Here is a 21,263-nt window from a genome sequence, read left to right on the forward strand (position 1 = left end):
AGGGAAGAGGGAGGAAGCAGAGTCAGTTACACTAAGGTTACTATTCGGGAGAAACATGCCTCATTTGTGCCCCGGGAAGAAATGGGACAAAAATTCAGCAGCTGATACTAGTACCTCCCTGGTACTGGACTACAGAGTCAATCCAGGAACTGGATAAAGGAGAAATCCCAAAAATTTGGGAGAGAATTTTGAGCCTGGGCCTGAACTGTCTGAGTATTTGAGCTGAACTGAGAACTGATCAAGAATTGGCTAATTTTCCACCATCAGCAGAAAAGGGGGCTATGGAGTTAGTCAACTTCCAGTATAGAGAAGAAGGCTACATTTTTGCACAGCCAAGCATGCACTTAAAATGCATGCAGATTCCAACAGATTTAGAATAATTCCAACCTTTATTAAATTTAAAATTCTAAGTAAGTTTGTAAAGATGAGATCTGATCTCCATTTCTATATTGTTGGATTTTGTAAAATATAAAGACTTTCTAGAAAATCACTAAATCTATATAAATGACTTACTTTACATGAAATCTAGTGGAATATTGAATTCTTAAATAATCAAATATCCTGTTCAGTTATGTTTTTAGTAAATTTCTGAATGTGGATAAATTTGTGTTTTGGTAATGTTTACGTTATATTGTCTAAGTTAGGAGCTGGAAAACCTTGGTTTGTGGGCAAAATTGGTTCTGGTACCTGTTTTTGCAAATAACAAAGTTTTGCAAATGAAGTTTTATTGGAACACAGCAACTCCCATTTGTTTTACATTGTCTGTGGCTCCTGTTGCAACAGAGGCCGTATGGCTCACAAATCCTAAAATAATTAACTGACCCTTTACAAAAAGCTTGCCAACCCATAGACTAAGGCTTAGTCAAAGCAAAATATATGTGTGGTGCTATCTTTTGAAATACTAAGCAGCGCCTATGTTATTTCTCTTAGAACAATATGAAGTCTTCACTAGGGCATGGTGTTTTCCAAACATAATTCTTAAAACATTGCAAAAAAAAAAAAAAAGAATCTTTAAAGATCCTTTCCCCACAAAATGGAGGGGATATTCAAGTAGAATATTAATCCTAGGACTCAAGATGACATTTATAGGTGTATAAATGCAATGTTCTTAAGCTTGTCATAAAGATCTAAGTACTTGCAAGAGGAGCTGGAATAGAATGTGACATTTTGTGAGAAAAGAGTTCCGTGAAGAACCCTCCTGCGTCACTTTCACTTTTCATTCCATACTCTGCCACTCTTACTTTGCAGCATGGCTCTCACACTGACCTTCAGAACTAGTTTTCACAGAGAGTATTAGAGTTAAATGAAGTGAAATTACGATGTACTGTTTGGTAAAACATCATCAATGCCTTCCTCTTAAATGACTCCACATTACCTTATGAAGATCAAGTCCATGTTGCAAATCCTAAACCTTAAGGCCTGATATTATATTGATTTCCTTTTATTATATAATCTTGTAATTATAAAAGGCATCTCCTATTCTAGTTGGATCAATTTCTTCTTGTCTCCTTTATACACAATTCTGATTTCCCTTTTCAAACTTTAGGGTATAACATACATAAGTCAAAATGCTCTTTTAAGAAATTGGGCTGAGCGTCAGAAGTTGGTCTCCAGGCATAAGATCTGAAAGTCATCATATCTGAGATTGAACAAGATTGGAATAATTATCAATGTTTCTAAAATAGAAATCCATATTCATTTTAGAAAAAGGCATGTTTGAAATAATCGAAATGGGGAAAAATAGAACTTATCAATAATGCCTCCCCACCTCCCACAGAGTTACTGATTTTTACAGTTTTTGCATATAGATCCTTTCAGAAATGTCTCTATGGACACAAATTTAGAAAACCACAAAACTTGGATGATGCCATTTGTGTTATGTAATATTATAATAAATATCTTTCTATATTGGTAAATAACAACTAGCAACTTTGGTTGCATGTTGTATACCTGCCACAAAATTTGTTTAGAGTATTACTTCATTTGACCTTTAGTTGTTTCAAGGTTTTTTTTTTTTTTTTTTTTGAGACAGAGTCTTGCTCTGTCACCCAGGCTGGAGTGCAGCGGTGCAATCTCGGCTCACTGCAAGCTCTGCCTCCCTGGTTCATGCGAATCTCCTGCCTCAGCCTCCTGAGTAGTTGGGACTACAGGTGCCCGCCACCGTGCCCGGCTAATTTTTTATATTTTTAGTAGAGACGGGGTTTCACCGTGTTAGCCAGGATGGTCTCGATCTCCTGACCTCAGGATCCGCCCGCCTCGGCCTCCCACAGTGCTGGGATTACAGGCATGAGCCACCGCGCCCGGCCGTTTCCAGGTTTTCATTATTATTCATGTTGCTGTGAAAAAACATATGTGCCTAAGTACTTGATCAACTTCTTTAGGCTAAATTTTGAGGGGCAGAATTACAAGATCAAAAGTTCCGAATAACGTTGAGACTTTCAGTACACCTATTGCCAAATTGCCCTCTAAAATGGTCGTACTGTTTCATGTTCTCTCTTGAAGCTTATGAGAATGCCTTTTTCCCCCACACCATCATCATTACCAGAAGTTTGTCTAATCCAATGGCTTTCCAAATTATCTTGAATATAACGCAACAGTAAGAAAAGACAAGTTTTATATTGTAATTTAGAACGCATACACATTGTTATACACATAATAAATGTATGCACATATATTTAATACAAAGATCTCACAAAACAATACTCTTACTCTGTGAAATACATTTAAATACATTTATCCCATTTTATTAAAAATGCCGGTTGAGACCTAAGTCGATTTCATGAATTTAAGATGGAAAAAATGGTAAAATTTTGGAGTAACAGACATATAATTGAAAAAGCATCTCAGCCAGAGCAAAAGTCCGTAACATGATGAAATTTACACAGATATCATAAGGCTCCCTAATTGGGATGAAGACCTCCACCACCACCTGTGATTGTGCTTTCCATCCATATGATGCTTGTCCCACCCTTGCTAAGAACCTTTTGAACTTTCTGAAATATTGCTCAATGCTTATAGCAGTTGATTCTCCATCAGATGTGCTTTATTCTCTTCAGTATACTCCCTGCCTTTTTCTTCTTTCCATCTGTATTGATGATGATCCTGACAGCAATCTAACATTCCTCAATTTTCTCACTTTTAAGCAGTCATCTTCAAATTTACTTCAGTGACCCTTCTTTGTACTTATCACTATCAGGAAGCATTTTTGTCACTAATATCAGATTAACATTCTGCCTCTGACCATAGTCATTCATTCCTTCACCTTCCCCCTGCCCTATGTGCACTAAATAACCTTCATAAAATCTTCTCAGCTTGACTCCCTCTCTCCTTAGAATACTTGAAGACACTTCTCAAATCCTAAATCAAATGGACTTGTGTCTAGTCTATCATATGTGCTTGGGTATTTCAGAATTACCCAAGTTATCCCTTCCCCACCACTACCATTTCCATGGGACCTTCTGGGAAATTGACTACACTAAATCACTTTGCCAGAGTCACCAAAACATGATCTTTCTGGCCCTCAGAAAGTAGTATACACCACCTCCAGAATTCAGGAAGACTTCCCATACAGTTAAGCCAGTGTTTTTCAAACTGTGAGCTGGAGGCCTATGAGTTGAATAGAGACATTTATGGATTCTCTTAGGGGAAGGAGAGAGAAAAAAAGATTGAGGGTGTGTGTGTGGTGCTGGGGGTGATGGTGGGAGTCCAGAACTCTGCAGCCCCTTCAGTGAAGCCACCATACTTTTAGTATTTTTTATACAGTATGCTTCCACATAAAGTCTTCTTTTTAACCCTCTATAAGTAACTTTCATAGAATTTCCAATTCTAAAAGGTAATGTGAAAATATATTACCAAGAATTATTAAATACTTTCAAAAATTCAGCAAGCAGTATATAAAAGACAGCAGGTCCCATTAGGACATTTATACTGCTCTATTAGCTCTCACATGGGTGAGTGACTGAGTGATTGGAACAATCTCTAAATGATCCAAGGGGATGTACGCTGGTGGTCTTGATGGCATCATAATAGTTTTCAATTTTATATGAGCAAAGTATTGAGCAATCCAGATGTTCCCTTTTGTGGTTTCTGTCATTTCCTACGACATAAAGTGAATAGAGTGGAATTTGCTTTAAACTTGTACTTGGTCCTTTATTACATGCGGTTTGTCTGCAGAGTTGATACGTATCCACTGTACCCTCTCCAAACAGTCCGTTCCAATTTTGTATCACCTCCTCCCACCTGAATTGTGGCACTGAGCTATGACAGCCTACAGAGCCCACACCAAGCTCCTACACATACAATTCTACCCCTAATGGCTTCTCAGAAGCTGGGTTATGTGGGAGTTATGACTGTAGGTCTGAACACCGGATGCCTGGGTTCAAATCCCAACACTGCAAGTTCCTAGAAGTGGGTCATGGGACAAGTTGGAAGATTTCTCTGTGCTTTGGTTTATTCATCTATAAAAAGATGCTGATAATTATAGAACTTGACACAGACGTACGATGAGGATTATGTATACATAAAGCACATATAAAAGTGCCTGGTACACAGTGACTTCTCAAGAAAAGTTAATTTTATTGTTCCTAAATAACTTTAATTCCAATCTAATATTGAGGTTTTCTTATAAGAAGAGGCTGCCAGCCTGTATTGCCCTGTCAGAGTAGAAAAAGTGTGAAAAAATACATATATGCTCAGTACACACACACATTCAGACACTCAGATATTATGTGGAAATATGTATTTTTGATTCTTTTTTTTTTTTTTTTTTTTTTTTTTTTTGAGACGGAGTCTTGCTCTGTCACCCAGGCTGGAGTGCAGTGGCGCAATCTCCGCTCATGGCAAGCTCCACCTCCCAGGTTCTCACCATTCTCCTGCCTCAGCCTCCTGAGTAGCTGGGACTACAGGCGCCCGCCACCACGCCCAGCTAATTTTTTGTATTTTTAGTAGAGACAGGGTTTCACCATGTTAGCCAGGATGGTCTCGATCTCCTGACCTCGTGATCCGCCCACCTCAGCCTCCCAAAGTGCTGGGATTACAGGCGTGAGCCACTGCGCCTGGCCTGATTCATTTCTTAATGCATGTGAATCTATGATGAGAATAAAATGGGTCAATTTGGTGTGCTGTCTAGCTTTATACATCATCATATCCCTTCCACAGAGATATTTTGAGTTTGACATATTCTAAGTACTTCATTTTAACAAGAAAAATCCTCTTTTGATGAAATAAATGGCTTTTTATACACACTGATTTCCTCTGCCTTGTCACCACTTTCCCACATCCTCTACTGTCATTGCAAATAGCTTTTTAATGGTGTCTACCAAAAAGTCCTTTCACATTTAGAAATATAAAAAGCACGGCAACATGTTGAGCTGGAGGGAAAAATTGATATCATCTAGTCCAAGCAGCCCCATGTGCTAGAACTTTTACTTCCTCCTAGAAATGAGAGGTGTCAGTGCCAGGTAATTCTCCTCTTAATAACCCAGGGAACTGGTGAAATCATTGTGATAGAAATCTAAATAAAATGTTGGTTCTGATTCTTGCTTGGTAGATGCTCAGTGATGTCTGTTGAGTAGATTGGGTACTAATAAGACCACTTCCACATCATCAGGGATCCATGGACTGCGGCGTGCCCTCTGTGATTACACTACTCTGTCGTTTCTGGAGCCAGAGGTGATACACTGCCATATTCGTTTAGGGTTTTCAACAACCTTATTTCTATGACTGGATATTTCTGTTTCTATTTATTTAGGATAAATGCTAAATTTTATCATAAATAATAAGATTTATCTTGGTAATTTTTTTTTTGGAGACGGAGTCTTGCTCTGTCACCAGGCTGGATTGCAGCGGCGCGATCTCAGCTCACAGCAACCTCCGCCTCCCAGGTTCAAGCGATTCTCCTGCCTCAGCCTCCCAAGTAGCTGGGACTACAGATGCTCGCCACCACGCCCAGCTAATTTTTTTATTTTTAGTAGAGATGGGGTTTCACCATGTTGGCCAGGATGGTCTCAATTTCTTGACCTCGTGATCCGCCTGCCTCGGCCTCCCAAAGTGCTGGGATTACAAGCGTGAGCCACCACGCCCGGCTGGTAATTTTTTTTTTTTTTTTTTCTGAGATGGAGTCTCGCTCTGTCGCCCAGGCTGGAGTGCAGTGGCGCGATCTCGGCCCACTGCAAGCTCCGCCTCCCGGGTTCACGCCATTTTCCTGCCTCAGCCTCCTGAGTAGTTGGGACTACAGGCGCCCGCCACCACGCTCGGCTAATTTTTTTTTTTGTATTTTTAGTAGAGACGGGGTTTCACCGTGTTAGCCAGGATGGTGTCTTATCTCTTGACCTCCTGATCCGCCCACCTCGGCCTCCCATAGTGCTGGGATTACAGGCATGAGCCACCGCGCCGGGTGGAAGAGGTTTTAAAGACTCGTGTTGTATTCAGCAAGATCAGAAAACCTTTTAGGCTGAGTACTACTTCAGGCTCAGACTCATCACTGAAAGTAATTGTTCTTTGTTTTTCTTTTGTTTGCTTGCATTATCAGGTGACGCTATCCCACTGCACCCACCCGAAACCCAAGTAGCTGTGGCTGTGGTTAACATTCTCTACTTACTGAGTAGCAGGGATGTAACGGCTTTTAATAGTTTTCTCTCTGTTATGCATACTGGTTATATACAGAGGAACTGAAGATATGAGAGAGGACATGTCTTAGTTTGTTCAGACCTCTACAACAAAATACCATAAACTGACTGGCTTATAAATGGAAATGTATTGCTCATAGTTCTGGAGGCTGGAAAGTCCTAAGATCAAAGTGTAAACAGATTAGTATTTGGTGAGAACCCACTCCCTGGTTTATAGATAGCCATCCTGTCACTGTGTCCTCACATGGCGTAAGTGGCGAGTCTGGAGTCTCTTTTATAAAGGCACTAATGCCAGTTATAAGGGCCCCACCTCCTAAGACCATCAAATTGAATGTTAGGTTTCAACATGTAAATTTTATGTATACATAAACAGTCTACAGCAGGGGACTAAAAGATTGGAGAGAGAAAGAAAGGAAGAGACAGTGGTATACAGCTTTTGTTTTAGTTGGGATTATTTTGGTTAAAAGGAGAAGAAACCGATTTAAATTTCAGCAAAAAATTTCACTATAAGGTTATTGGGTATATCGTGGAATCAAAGAACAGGAATGCCCTGAGCCTCTGGAAATTCCTTTTAGGGATTCAGGTACCTGAACCCCTATCAAGGCGCTTTCTTGCTTTTCTTTCTACTCCTTACGATGTTTGGGTTTACGTTTTCCTCTTACTATACACCAGCGTTTTTTGATCCTCTGTCTACATGGTGGGACACGGCCACAACTCCCAGGGTTTGTGTATAACAACACAGGCTTAGACTATCTCAGTTCTCTTGACTTAGGTTCAGATTTTCAAAAGGGAAGAAACTCATTAGCCAGTGGACAGGTCACATTGTAACCCGACAGCTCTTACAACAATCACACATTGTGGAAGGACATTGGGCAAACCATCACAAGATGATCCCTTAGCATATTGTAGTCAAAATTCTTTTCCTCAAACTAGTTTTGATTTAACCTCTACAAATTTCTGGCTTTTATCACCCCCTCAGACCCAAAATTTAACCAGTTGAAAGAACAAATATTTAAATATATTATAGCTCTACTTCATTCAGATTTCAAACAGTATTTTCACATTACAGAATTTGATGGGTGACTCTGTTTACCCATGCTATTGTTCATTTTCCTGTTCCCTTTCCAGCCTTGCCTTTATAGATCTACACATTCCAAGACTTTCTCCTCTGATCTTTTTGGTTGCCCTTTTCTGAGCATTTTCCACTTTATGAACTTTGAGTTTTTGACATGAGAAATGATTTCTCATAAAATAGTTGTGTTATTTATTATAAAATTCAAGGTGGCCAGTCAGTTCAATTTTTAAATGTATACATTTTACCTGTATCATATCCCATGTTCCCTGGTACAGAAGTATACTTCATTACAGACTGTGATGTGTTCAAGAAAATGGTATGGTTCAATTTTTGAAAAGAGACAAGAGGAGGCAAAATTATACTTGATTCGTAAAGGAGGGTGAAAATGTGACTTTCTCAGAATTTGCTACTCTCTCTTCTCAGAGTTCCTGCATCCTTTCAGATTAGAGTTCATTATCTGGGCCATCTGTTGGTAATTAATGGTGATAGCTGGATCCTGAGTAGGGTTGGCTCAGCATATACCAGACTTGTTTATTTCAATATTTCAAGATTGAGTTTTTGGATAAGGCAGGATGCCTTTCCTTTTTTATTTTTGTATTGAAAAAGCAAATTTTATTTTAGTGAGATGACTTTTCAAAGTGTAAAGAAAATACGATATCAAAATTGATACAGATAATTCTAAATCAGAATCTCCATCTATATACAATGAAACCATTGAAGAGAAAGGCAAGCTAAAAATACTTTCTTTAAACAAGAACATCTTTCTCTCAATATAAAGATTTCAACTGGTCAGGCCCGGTGGCTCATGCCTGTAATCCCAGCACTTTTGGAGGCTGAAGCTGGTGGATCACCTGAGGTCAGGAGTTCGAGACCAGCCTGACCAGTGTGATGTAACCCCATTTCTACTAAAAAAAAAAAAAAAAAAAAATTAGTCGGGCGTGGTGGCGTGCGCCTGTAGTCCACTCGGGAGGCTGAGACAGGAGAATTGCTTGAACCCAGGAGGCAGAGGTTGCAGTGAGCCGAGATCTTGCCATTGCACTCCAGCCTGGGTGACAGAGCGAGACTCTGTCTCTAAATGAATGAATGAATGAATGAATGAATGAACAAATGTATTTCAGTCTCTGAACTTACCCCCCAAATAAAAGTCTTCAAGAGGATCTTTTTAAAATTTTAAGATAAGAGATGGATTGAGTACTAAAGAACTGGAGAAAAATGTTTAGATTGAGGATGCCTTTTCCTTTTTCCATTTCCCTCCCTGATACTTCTATTTTCTCATTTTCCACAAGATGTTTTATTCCTGTGCTTTTTTCTTCTCTCTTTAACCTCTCTTTGCTCGGGATCTACAAAGCATATTATTAGAATGGGGTACACATGCCCCATTCATGCAAGCCAAATGATAGGATGTAAAACAAGATATCCATGAAATTACCCACAAGAATGGTGTCATATTAAGTCCTATTTGTTTTGCAGCTATTAATAATTGCACATTTTAAATAAGAAACAAGTTTACAGGTAAAGCATTGTGGAGAGGGTTTCCACCACCATACCAGATTGTGTATTTCATCAATACAACTCTTCTTTGTTTCTGCCATTATTCCTTTTGTTTCTCCACTTGACCTCTCCCTTCTTTGCTTTTTATACCATTTCTCTCTCACTCACATTAATTTATTTGATATATTTTTATTTCTTCCAAAGAAAATTGGCCAGTTGTGCTCATAATCTCAGCACTTTGGGAGCCCGAGGCAGGAGGATTGCTTGAGACCAGCCTGAGCAACATAGTGAGACCCATCTCTAAAAAGAATTAAAATTAAAAAAGAAAACAAGAATAGCAAATTTTCAAAATGTTTAGTAAAGACATATTTTGTAATATAACAATATAATTTTTCTACTAGGCTGTCAACAACTCAGGTAGGGTGTGTGTCTTCGGCATTCAGATCATTATCTGATATATGGGAGGTGCTCAACAATGTTGAATAGATTGGGCACTAATATTGTTTTAACTTTTTGTTTTGAGATAATATTAGATTTATAGAAAAGCTACAAATATAGGAAGTGTCTATATAACCTTCACTTAGCTCCCCTTTTCCTAGTATTAACATGTCACATACCATAGTTCCTCAAAACTAAGAAATTAACATTGATACCACATTATTAACTGCAGACTTCATTTAGATTTCATCTATTTTTCCACTAATATCCTTTTTTCTCTTCCCAGATAGATTTAATCCATAAAACCATTTTGCATTTGGTCATGTTATTTTAGCCTTCCCTAATGTTGGATACTAATCTTAAATTTTATCTTTTATAGTTTTAATTAATGATGTTAAACAGCATGGAATGCTAAGAAAATGAACACATGTGAAAAGCTCTATTATATATAATTTTTCAGTGACTTCAGTTTTGCTTAAATCTAGGTTGCGTCATATCAGTATGGTAGAAAGAAAACTTATTTAAGTTTTAAGATTCTGGAAAGAACGTTTTTCCTGGTATCTCTTGACCTTTCAAATTTCCCTTATTTTAAAATATAGCTCTATTTATTGACTTTTGTAACACAGTGAAGATTGATTTCTTAGTATTGATCATTCAAACTGCAATCAATAAGCAAGATTAACATTGATGTCTGAAAAAATATTTTATAATTTTATTATTGTAAACAAATTCCAAAGGAAATATTTTTGGGAACAAAAGAAGGTTGGGATTTTGAAGTCAATCTCCAGATTTTTGTGGTAATCCTGGTAGGTTTTAAAAGATGTTCCAGGTATTCCCAGTCATTCTCATATGCTGACTGTTGTCTTATGTGTTTGTTACTTTACATCCATGCTTTTTAGTTGCAGCATCCTATGCACAGTATAATTACATTATACAAAAGTCCTTGCCTTTTCCCCCACAAACCAAAAACACCCAGTGCTGTTTTTTTTTAACCATGTGGTGCATTAAGGCACTTTGAAAAACTGAATAGTATTGCCCAACAAAATCTTGCATAATCTTTGGCACATAATATGCATTCCAAAAAGATTTGTTGATAGATTCAGTAACAGGAGACCTAACTCAGAGAAAAAAAGCTCAAAAGGCTTTGCTAGAACCCTGAAGCTCAGTCTAAATCCCCGCCTGCCATCTTGAGGACACAGTGAGAATTGCATCAGATTCCATCTAAACCATGACTGCTCAAGGTAATAGCAAAGCCGTGTGTGAACCAAGGAGGAAATATTGTGGTTTTAAAAATGGACATGAATTATTTATATGCTTAAGACCAAAGTGAGTTTTTACCTAAATATGTAAATTATTGAAGCAATTTCAAACAAAATTACTAGAAAACTATACTTGATCTGGTTAGATTGGAGGAACATACAAAATCTATGATGTTTTCTTAACATCTTTAGTATCTATGGGTCAAAATCTATTTTATTTAGGTAGTTTGTTTAGTTTTAAAAAAATCTATAAATCATCAAAATCTATAATGGTTAAGTTTGAAACAAAAAAGACTGTTGATAATAAACAGTGAGAGAAGATCAGGTAGAGAAACACATATGTATAAAGTACATAAATGCTTCACCTTTAGCATTTTTACTTTGTATAAACATCACAGGAGCAGAATGGGGTGGGCCGGGTTTGTGGCCAGATAGATGTGAGCATAACCATTTCTCCCCTCTTCCTACTCCTTCTGTATGAACACAAACCTGTACCACTCTTAATTTTATTCCCTTCCAGATTTTTTTTTATATGTACAGGGGCAGAGAATCCCTTTCTCTGCATTCACTGTTGATTTTTTTTTTTTTTTTTTTTGAATTTAAGAAACAGTTTTTGCTGTGTTGCTCAGGCTGGACTTGAACTCCCAGACTCAAGAGATCCTCCTGCCTCAGCCTACCAAATAGCTGGGATTACAGGTGTGCCCCACCATACAAGCGATCGATTATATCTGGTGATACTTTGGGCCTCTGTGGTGTTCCGCACACAGTAGATGCTCTCTGTGTGAATGTGGAGTGAGGCAGCGCCTCTGCCCTGTCCTTTAATGTCCTTCATGGGACGGTTGACTCCTTAGCATTTTTATTCTTTTGCAACCTGTGTTCTCTTTACTGAGTCCTTTGAAACATCATAGGTCTGTTTCTCTGGAACAATCAGTTCACTTCAAGTCTGTTCTGTTGCTCGGCCCACAGCCCTGTGTCTCTCCATCTTCCATTTCATTTGCCTTTTCGGTGCAGTTCTCTATCCTTCCAGAGGTCTCAAATTCCAAACACACAGCTGTCTTTTCATTTCATTGTTGCTCACTGCCAGCCAGATAGTAAGGATACTTACATCATTATTGACCCATTTTCCATGGGAGGATTTTAATGGGTGCGAATATACACCCTGGGATTTACAGAATTGTTAGAACATGACGTCACGGGTAGCACACAGCCAAAGACGAAACAGCGCTGTGGAGGCAGTGTCCTCAGTATAGAGTGGATCATCTGCGCACCAGGTGGTATTTATTGCTCTAGTTGTTTCAGTTCCTATTTGACAGGGCATAGATCTGTACAAATACTAAGGCTGCCAATCTCACAATCTCTTTCAAAGCTAAAGTTTCCTAAAAACAGCCACCATGCTGTATAACATAACTACGTGCCAGGCATTCTTGCAGATTTATTTATTTTATACTCATAGATAAATTTATTTTATGCTCACAGCCCTACGAGGAAAAAACTATCATTATCCCTCTTGTAGAGATGAGACCATTAAAACTTATGAAATACTTCTTTCACCACAGCCCCAGAGGGCCTTCTCCAAAGCAGGCATTTAGGTAACAATACTCCTAAGAGGGGTTGAGCCAGGATTTGAGCCTGGGCAGTTGGACCCCAGAATCCGTGGGCAGAACCATTATTCTCTGGTGTATCAAGATGCCTTCTGCTGGTGAACTCCTCTTGGGCTTGGGGTGGGAGGAACATTTTATAGGCTTCATTGGCTTTGGAATGCTCTGACATGCTCCAGTTACCACAATTAACATTAACACTGAAAGAGTATTAGACATCAAGAATTTCTTTAAAGGCTGTGGACGTCGACTTGAATGCCAAGTTCAGAATCTCAAGGAGAATGTTCTCATGCTGTTGTTTTTTTTTTTCAAAGAGTTGATCTGAATAGAGTGCTCCTCATTTAAAGATAAGAAATCAGATAAAATAAATCCTGTACTTAAGAAAGATTGTACAGTCTAAAGAATGAGAACTTTTTTTTTCAAATTGTAGAGGAAAATTCTAAAAAATACTAAAGCAAAGTTTATAAGCTTTTCTGTGTAAAACACAGAAAACTTCTATAAGAAGATGCCTAGCATATACATATAAGACAAGAAAATATAAAAAAAGGAGTGGCTTTTGTGGAGGTAAAAATAATAAAAATCATATACAAAACCATAAATGACATAGCATGACTTATAGTTTCAATAGAAGCAATGAAGGACATAATAAATATTAAAAATAACCTCAGAATCGAATCACTTAAACCTGGAAGGCAGAGGTTGCAGTAAGCCAAGATCGTGCCACTGCATTCCAGCCTAGGAGACAGAGTGAGACTCCATCTCAAAATAAATAAATAAAATAAAATACATGAGAACATAAAGCTTTACTGACCTAAGAAACACCATTTACAGATAAAATAGGCTCATCAAATAACCAGTGAAATTGATTAAAACAACCCTTAGTCATACCCTGATGAATTGCTAAATTTCAGAGAGAGCATTCTCTTTAAATACCCAGGCAGAAAAAAACAACACCACAGAAGCAAACCAGACTAGTTACAAATGAACGGAAATGAAACTGGTCTTACACTTTTATTTATTTATTTATTTTTGAGATGGAGTTTCACTCTTGTTGCCTAGGCTGGAGTGCAATGGTGCAACCTGGGCTCACTGCAACCTCTGCCTCCCGGGTTCAAGCGATTCTCCTGCCACAGCCTCCCAAGTAGCTGGGATTACAGGCATCCACCACCACACTCTGCTAATTTTTTGTATTTTTAGTAGAGATGGAGTTTCTCCATGTTGGCCAGGCTGGTCTCAAACTCCTGATATCAAGTGATCCACCCACCTTGGCCTCCCAAAGTGCTGGGAGTACAGGTGTGAGCCACTGTGCCCGGCCCACACTTCTTTACATTAGAGTTAGGCCAGGTGTGGTGGCTCATGCCTGTAATCCCAACACTTTTGGAGGCTGAGATGGGAAGATTGCTGGAGGCCAGGAGTTCAGGACCAGCCTGGCCTACATAGTGAGATTCTGTCTCTATCAAAAAATAAATAAATAAAAAAAAGAAAACATTAGCATTAGACTCTAAAGGCACAACCCATTATCCATTCTTGGGAAAAATTTGTGACCCAGTTTTTCGTTCTTTATCCAAGATATATGTGAAATGTGAAAATGTAAGTATATGAAATATAAAAAAGGAAGTCTCATGAAGTAAAAAATTCAAATATACCACCCATCTACTTTAAAAAAATTAAATATACTTTGGAATAAGACGTAATAAACTAAAAAAAGAAATAAGATCATAAAAAGATGGATATTAAATACTGAAAACAGTAACATATAGATGCAAGCCTAAGTTCTTGCTGTAAACAAATACAAAAATAGTTCAAACATAAAAACATGTCCAAAGAAAATATATAAAATATATGCCTAAAAAAGCCATATTTTATAAATAAAAGAAAAACATGTTATATAAATTTTTATTTATAAAAATTCCAAGTAGGCAGAAGAGAATTAAGGGAAACAAAAACATGCTAATTTCTTATTTATGAGGGAGGGATGTTACACTCTTGATATTGACAATTGAAGAATATGATTTCAAACACATTTGGAAGACACTTTAGATAACTTTTAATAAAAGCAGAGAAATGTAGCAGATACACAAAGAAAAAGATAGAAACAAGGTGATAGAAAAGTATAAACAAGAGCTGTATTAAAAGACATACACATAAATAGCAACAAACTTGTCTGTAACTTAAATATAAATGGAATCTATTTTTATATAAAAAAGAGAAGGAGGCCAGGTGTGGTGGCTCATACCTGTAATCCCAGATATTCCGGAGGCTCAGGCAGGATCATTTTGAGGTTGGGAAGATCATTTGAGGTCAGAAGTTCGAGACCAGCCTGGCCAACATGGTGAAACCCTGTCTCTACTAAAAATACAAAAATTATCTGGGCATGGTGGCACGTGCCTGTAATCTCAGCTACTTGGGAGGCTGAGGCAGGAGAGTTGCTTGAAACCAGGAGGTGGAGGTTGCAGTGAGTAGAGATCATCGTGCCACTGCACTCCGGCCTGAGTGACAGAGCAAGACTCTGTGTCAAAACAAACAAACAAAAAAACCCCACCAAAGTCAAATATATACTGTAAGGGACACAGCTAAAGGGAAATAACAAAAAATATTAAGAATAAAAGAAATGGCAAGGAATTGTCAGGAACAAAGACATTCAAAACGATAATGGCCACGTTAACATGTCCTGAATGGTATTGCCTAGGTTGTCTTCTAGGTTTTTTTTTTATAAATTTGGGTTTTACGTTTAAATCTTTAATCTATCTTGATTTAATTTTTGTATATGGTGTAAGGAAGGGATCCAGTTTCAATCTTCTGCATATGGCTATAGCCAGTTATCTCGGCAACATTTATTGAATAGGGAATCCTTTCCCCATTGCTTGTTTTTGTCAGGTTTGTCAAAGATCAGATAATTGTAGGTGTGGTCTTGTTTTTGGGTTCTCTATTCTCTTCCATTGGTCAATGTGTCTGTTTTTGTACCAGTGCCATGCTGTTTTGGTTACTGTAACACTGTAGTCTAGTTTGAAGTTGGTTAGCATGATGCCTCCAGCTTTGTTCTTTTTGCTTAGGATTGTCTTAGCTATTCAGCCTCTTTTTTGATTGCATATGAATTTTAAAATGGTTTCCTCTAGTTCTGTGAAGAATGTCAGTGGTAGTTTAATAGGGATAGCATTGAATCTATAAACTGCTTGAGCAATATGGCCACTTTAACAATATTGATTCTTCCTATCCATGAGGATGGAATGTTTTTCCATTTGTTTGTGTCCTCTCTGCTTTCTTTCAGTAGTGTTTTGTCATTCTTGTAGAGATCTTTCACCTCCATAGTTAGCTGTATTCCTAGGTATTTTATTCTTGTTGTTTCTGATTGTGTTTATTTGAAACTTCTCTCCTTTCTTCTTTATTAGTCTAGCTAGTGGTCTATTTTATTAATTTTTTCAAAAAAACAGCTCCCAGATTCATTGATCTTTTGAATTTTTTTTTTTTTTTTGTATCTCAGTCTCCTTCAGTTCTGCTTGATTTTAGTTATTTCTTGTCTTCTGGTGGCTTTGGGATTTGTTTGCTCTTGATTCTCAAGTTCTTTTTAGTTGTGATATAGGTTGTTAACTTGAGACCTTTCTAACTTTTTGATGTGGTCATTTAGTGCTGTAAATTTCCCTCTTAACACTACCTTAGCTGTGTCTCAGAGATTCTGGTATGTACAACAACTCTTCCAAAGCAAAAATGGTGCAGACAATATCCTTTGACTACAAGACAAGTACCCCCTACAACCCCCCCCCCAAAAAAAACCCACAATTAAAAAACTCAAAATGAAAATCATGCACACCCCTGGAAATTAATATTTGAAGTACAGTATGATTTACTGACTCTTCTCTTCTCTTGTCTTCTCTTTTCTGAGACGGAGTCTTGCTCTGTCGCCCAGGCTGAAGTGCAGTGGTGTGATCTCAGCTCACTGCAATCTCTGCCTCCCGGGTTCAAGCAATTCCTGTGCCTCAGCCTCTCGAGTAGCTGGGACTACAGGCGCACAGCACCATGCCTGGCTAAGTTTTTGTATTTTAGTAGAGACGAGGTTTCACTATGTTGGCCAGGATGGTCTCGATCTCCTGACCTTGTGATCTGCCCGCCTCAGCCTCCCAAAGGACTTATTTCTTTACTTTGTACCAGTTCACCCTCTTGTAGTGTCAAATGAAACTGCTCTTTTAAATGTTCCTATCCTTCACAACTGGTTTCCATATTTTATAGTCTTTTCTTAGCACCACACCTCTTATTATCTTCTTCTGTGCCTCTTTTTCTACTTGCTTAATCTGTATTCCCTCTAAACACTGTTATGCTGTATCTTTGGTTCTATTTTCTCTGTTTGACTAACCCTTGTTTCTCTCCCTCATCTCTAAGTATAGGTTCTCCTTAAGACTTAATAGATTTCTCCCTTTTTCACATCACTGCACTTCAGCCTGGGTGACGGAGCAAGATTCTGTCTCAAAAAAAAAAAAAAAAAAAAAAAAAAAGAAAAAGAGTCAGTAAATATATACTGTACTTTAAATATTAATTTCCAGGGGTGTGCATGATTTTCATTTTGGGTTTTTAAATTGTGGGTTTTTTTTTTTTTGGTGTGGGGGGGCTACTTGTCTTCCCAATCTCTTTCTTCTCGATCTCAATCTTCTATCTACTGTCACTATTTAGAGTACCCAACCTCTCATCCTGATCTCTTAACAGCTGGATTGAAATTTCCACCATCTCTGCCTCCTTGGAAGGATTTCTGGAGCATCTACTATGTGACAGATGATATTTTAGATATTTTCAGGTATGTGTTATTTCATGTAATCTTTGGGAAACCTGCAAGGTAGATGTCTTCATATTTACAGATAAGGACATTTAATTTGAGATGTTTAAGTAGTTTATCTAGTAAATGGATATCAAAAACTGTATTTAAATCATACTGTGCCTAATTCCAACGCTCAAGTAGAGGACTGATGAAAAATAAATTTTAGGAATATTGTACTTCTGCCCTTTTACTTAGAGAAGACTTAATTTAATAATCAAGTTCCCTGGAATGAGACACAAGGAAAATATTTTTGAGTACTTGCCCTGTGCCAAGCACCATGCTACATTTTGCATCTGGGATTTAATTTGTTTCTTAACACTAAGCAGGGGTAGACAGGGAAAGAAACTTGGAAAGATCACATAGCTGACAAGTAGCAGGTCAGGGATTTGATTCTGTGTCTTCTTCTCATCATATTACTCTGTATTAATTAATTAGCTGTACTTTTGGGATTAAGTTGCTTTCTCTCCTAGTCTGTACCCAGTTTATTTTTAAAGTGAGATTAGATTGCTTATATCCAAAGCCTCGTTTGGTTCTATTATTATAAAAGTCAATAGCCCTAAATAGAGAAGCTGGTTTCTGAGCCACTAATTAGGTGCATTAGTAACAGAGCTGTTAGTAACAGGATGTTGTGCCTCAAACTCCACGCTTAGCATTCTTGTTATTCCTAACCTGCTTCTTCTGTGGTCTCCACCTCAGTTAATGACACCATCGTCCACTGAGGTGATGGGACCAGAGACATTCATGTGACCCATCCTCACCCCTCCGATTCAGACAATTGCCTAGTCCTATCAAACTCCTTTGTCCATCATAACTTTCAAAAGTGCACACTGCTGGTCTCAAACTCCTGACCTTGTGATCCGCCCACCTCTGCCTCCCAAAGTGCTGGGATTACAGGCTTGAGCCACCGCGCCCGGCCTATGATAGTCTCTTGAAATTGCCTGTTTATTATTTGCCTTCCCACTAGGTTGTAATTTCCTTTTAGAGGGAGAGTATGTACCAAACCCAGTGTTTATCATAGCAAAGGTGCCTAGTAATATTTGTTGAATGAATGAATAAAATACTTTCTAGAAGAGTCATAGTCCCCTTTTATATCAACTAGTCTCTTTGTCACAAAAATGTTCTTGGAGTTCATTTCTGTTCCTCTCTCTTTCTTGGGAGCATCTGCTAGGAATAATGGAATAATGAGGAAAGAGAGGTCAGAGACGAGAAGGTGATGATGTTTGACTGAAAGAGAATAAAGAGCAAATGAACTTCAGAGTAGAGTGGGCCCATTCCAAGATGATCTTTTGGAAGAGGACCAAACCCAGAGGCACGCACTCAGTTGTGCCAGGTGGGATGCCTTTTGCTGGAGAGGTGGGAGGAAAATGTCAAAACCAAAACCCTGGAAGACCTGTTTTCAGGATCCATTTAAAATTCAAGTGCAGTTTTTCTTAGATTGTAGATTCTAAAGAAAACTTTTCCATCTTTATTTGTTCTTGTGCTTTACTTTCCTCTTCTGGAGGTGGCGCCTTCTCTGCTCTAAGGCAATCATCTGTTCTCTCATGTATAGCAATGGTGCTTATTAGGGCCGGTCCCCCTACTAAGCAGTGTTTTAGCAATCTATGCGGGTATTTTGTTTTTGTCTCAATGTTTAAAATGTCTTACTGCTATTTAGAGAGTAGGAAACTCAGGAAGCTAGATGTTGAACAATGTTCAGGAGAGTCCTACATAATAAATAATCATCCTATGTACTGCTGACTTTTTTTTTTTTTTTGACAGCGTCTTGCTGTATTGCCCAGACTGGAGTGCAGTGGCGAGATCTCAGCTCGCTACAACCTCTGCCTCCCGAGTTCAAGCCATTCTCCTGCCTCAGCCTCCCAAATAGCTGGGATTACAGGCGTCTGCCTCCACACCTGGCTGGGTTTTGTATTTTTAGTAGAGACAGGGTCTCACCATGTTGGTCAAGCTGATCTCAAACTCCTGACCTCAAGTGATCTGCCCTCCTCAGCCTCCCAAAGTTCTGGGAGTACAGGCGTGAGTCACGGCACCCAGCCTGTACTGCTGACTTTTGAAGTCCCTTCAGACATTTATATATGCAAATAATTTATTTATAACCATCTGAAGGAATAACCAAATTTTCTTTTCACATATAAACACATGTTTTTTAAAATGCAGTTTATTAACTCAATTTGCTATTCCTGCTAGAATGCAATTATTGTGACATAGAGAAAGATTTTACTTTGTTTGATTTGGAACTCTACCAAGAATTGTCTGTTATTATGTTAAATCTCATCACTGATGACAATGCTGCTTGTGGTATTTGAGTTAAAAATGCAATGCACTTGTGTCAGCTTGCAGTTTTGACTGTTTAGATCATTATTGCTTCCACAGTGTTTACATATTGAATTTATTATTTTATTGCCAATTGCTTTCTTTTTATTTCTTTTATATGATAACTAGGGTGTTCTATGTTTTTTAAAAGTTATAGGCAGATTATATTTTCTATAAATTATATTTTAGAATAGTGAAAAAGGAATTACACAATATTTACTTTTAAGTGGGTATTTGATTTGATGGGGTTGACAATCATTGATCTATGTAGAAGGGCACAATGATTTAAGAGCAAGGACTATGAACTTGGCCCTGGGATGAAATCCCATCTCCGCCACTTACTGGGAGGACCTTGGGAATTCATTCCTATTCTGTTTGATTTTGTTTTCCCATCTGTGAAATGATTAACTCGTAGTATTGCCATGGTGATTATATAAGTTTATACAACAGAAAGTGCTTAAATTGGCCTGGTGTGGTGGCTCACGCCTGTCATCCCAGCACGTTGAGAGGCCAAGGTGGGTGGATCACTTGCGGCCAGGAGCTCAAGACCAGCCTGGCCAACCTGGCTAAACCTTTTCTCTATCAAAAATACAAAAATTAGCCGGGCATAGTGGCGGGTGCCTGTAATCTCAGCTACTTGGGAGGCTGAGGCAGGAGAATCGCTTGAACCTGGGAGGTGGAGGTTGTAGTGAGCTGACATCACGCCATTCATTGCATTCCAGCCTGGGCGACAAGAGCAGGACTCCATCTCAAAGCTTAAATCTGGGTCTGGTTCATAAAAGGTTTTTGGTAAACATTATATGCAATTATAAACATTGACTAAACTCTCATTTCTTATCTATTTTTTAATCTTATCTGAATGCATGTGTCATTTTTTGGTTGACTTTCCAAAGTATTTTAATCTTTATGAACTATAACTTGTCAAACTATTGATATTCTGCAGTTTGAAGTATAAAATCAGTCACTTAAATATTTTTGAAATACATCTGTAGAGGGAAGAGTTTACAATCTTTCCAGGAAGTTATTGTCAAAGTAATTAATAAGTACAGATTATTTATGTGGATGATAAATAAATTTAAGATTTGTGTCTGAGTCTTCTTTTGGAATGGTGACACATGTGAAGATTAATTGCTGAAGGATGGATGAGAGTGCAAGGTATGAAGGTGAGGTGACCTTAATTAAACCAAGAATTCATCTGAGTTCCCTGTGAAGATAGCCTGTAGATGTCCCCAAACACATGTTGTGTTAACGTTTAAAGCTCAGCTTTGCTGAAAGCAGCCATCACATTTGTAAATTTCCAGCAGCTCCCGCCAAAGGGTGCAGGACAGATGAAGGCAATCAGAGGAGGCCCAGACAGAGGGAGGTGGAGAGTCCCAGAAAACAATCATGGCTGCCAGAGAAAAGGAGAAGGAAGAGAGGGAGGGAGTCAGGGTTTCCAAGGAAGAGCGTCAAGTGTGGATAAGAGGGCCAAGAAATAGATTCGTTTGCTTTAGGCTATGCTAAGATAAAGTATATTTTAATTAATTGGCAAGTTAGAGGTTTAGATTTTTTTTTTTTTTTTAAATCGAGACAAATTTTTTTTGAGGCAGAGTCTCGCTCTGTCCCAGGCTGGAGTGCAGTGGCGCGATCTCTGCTCACCGCAAGCTCCACCTCCCAGGTTCA

The sequence above is a fragment of the Hylobates moloch genome, unplaced genomic scaffold (assembly GCF_009828535.3).
Source record: "Hylobates moloch isolate HMO894 unplaced genomic scaffold, HMol_V3 SCAFFOLD_9, whole genome shotgun sequence".
NCBI lineage: Eukaryota > Metazoa > Chordata > Mammalia > Primates > Hylobatidae > Hylobates > Hylobates moloch.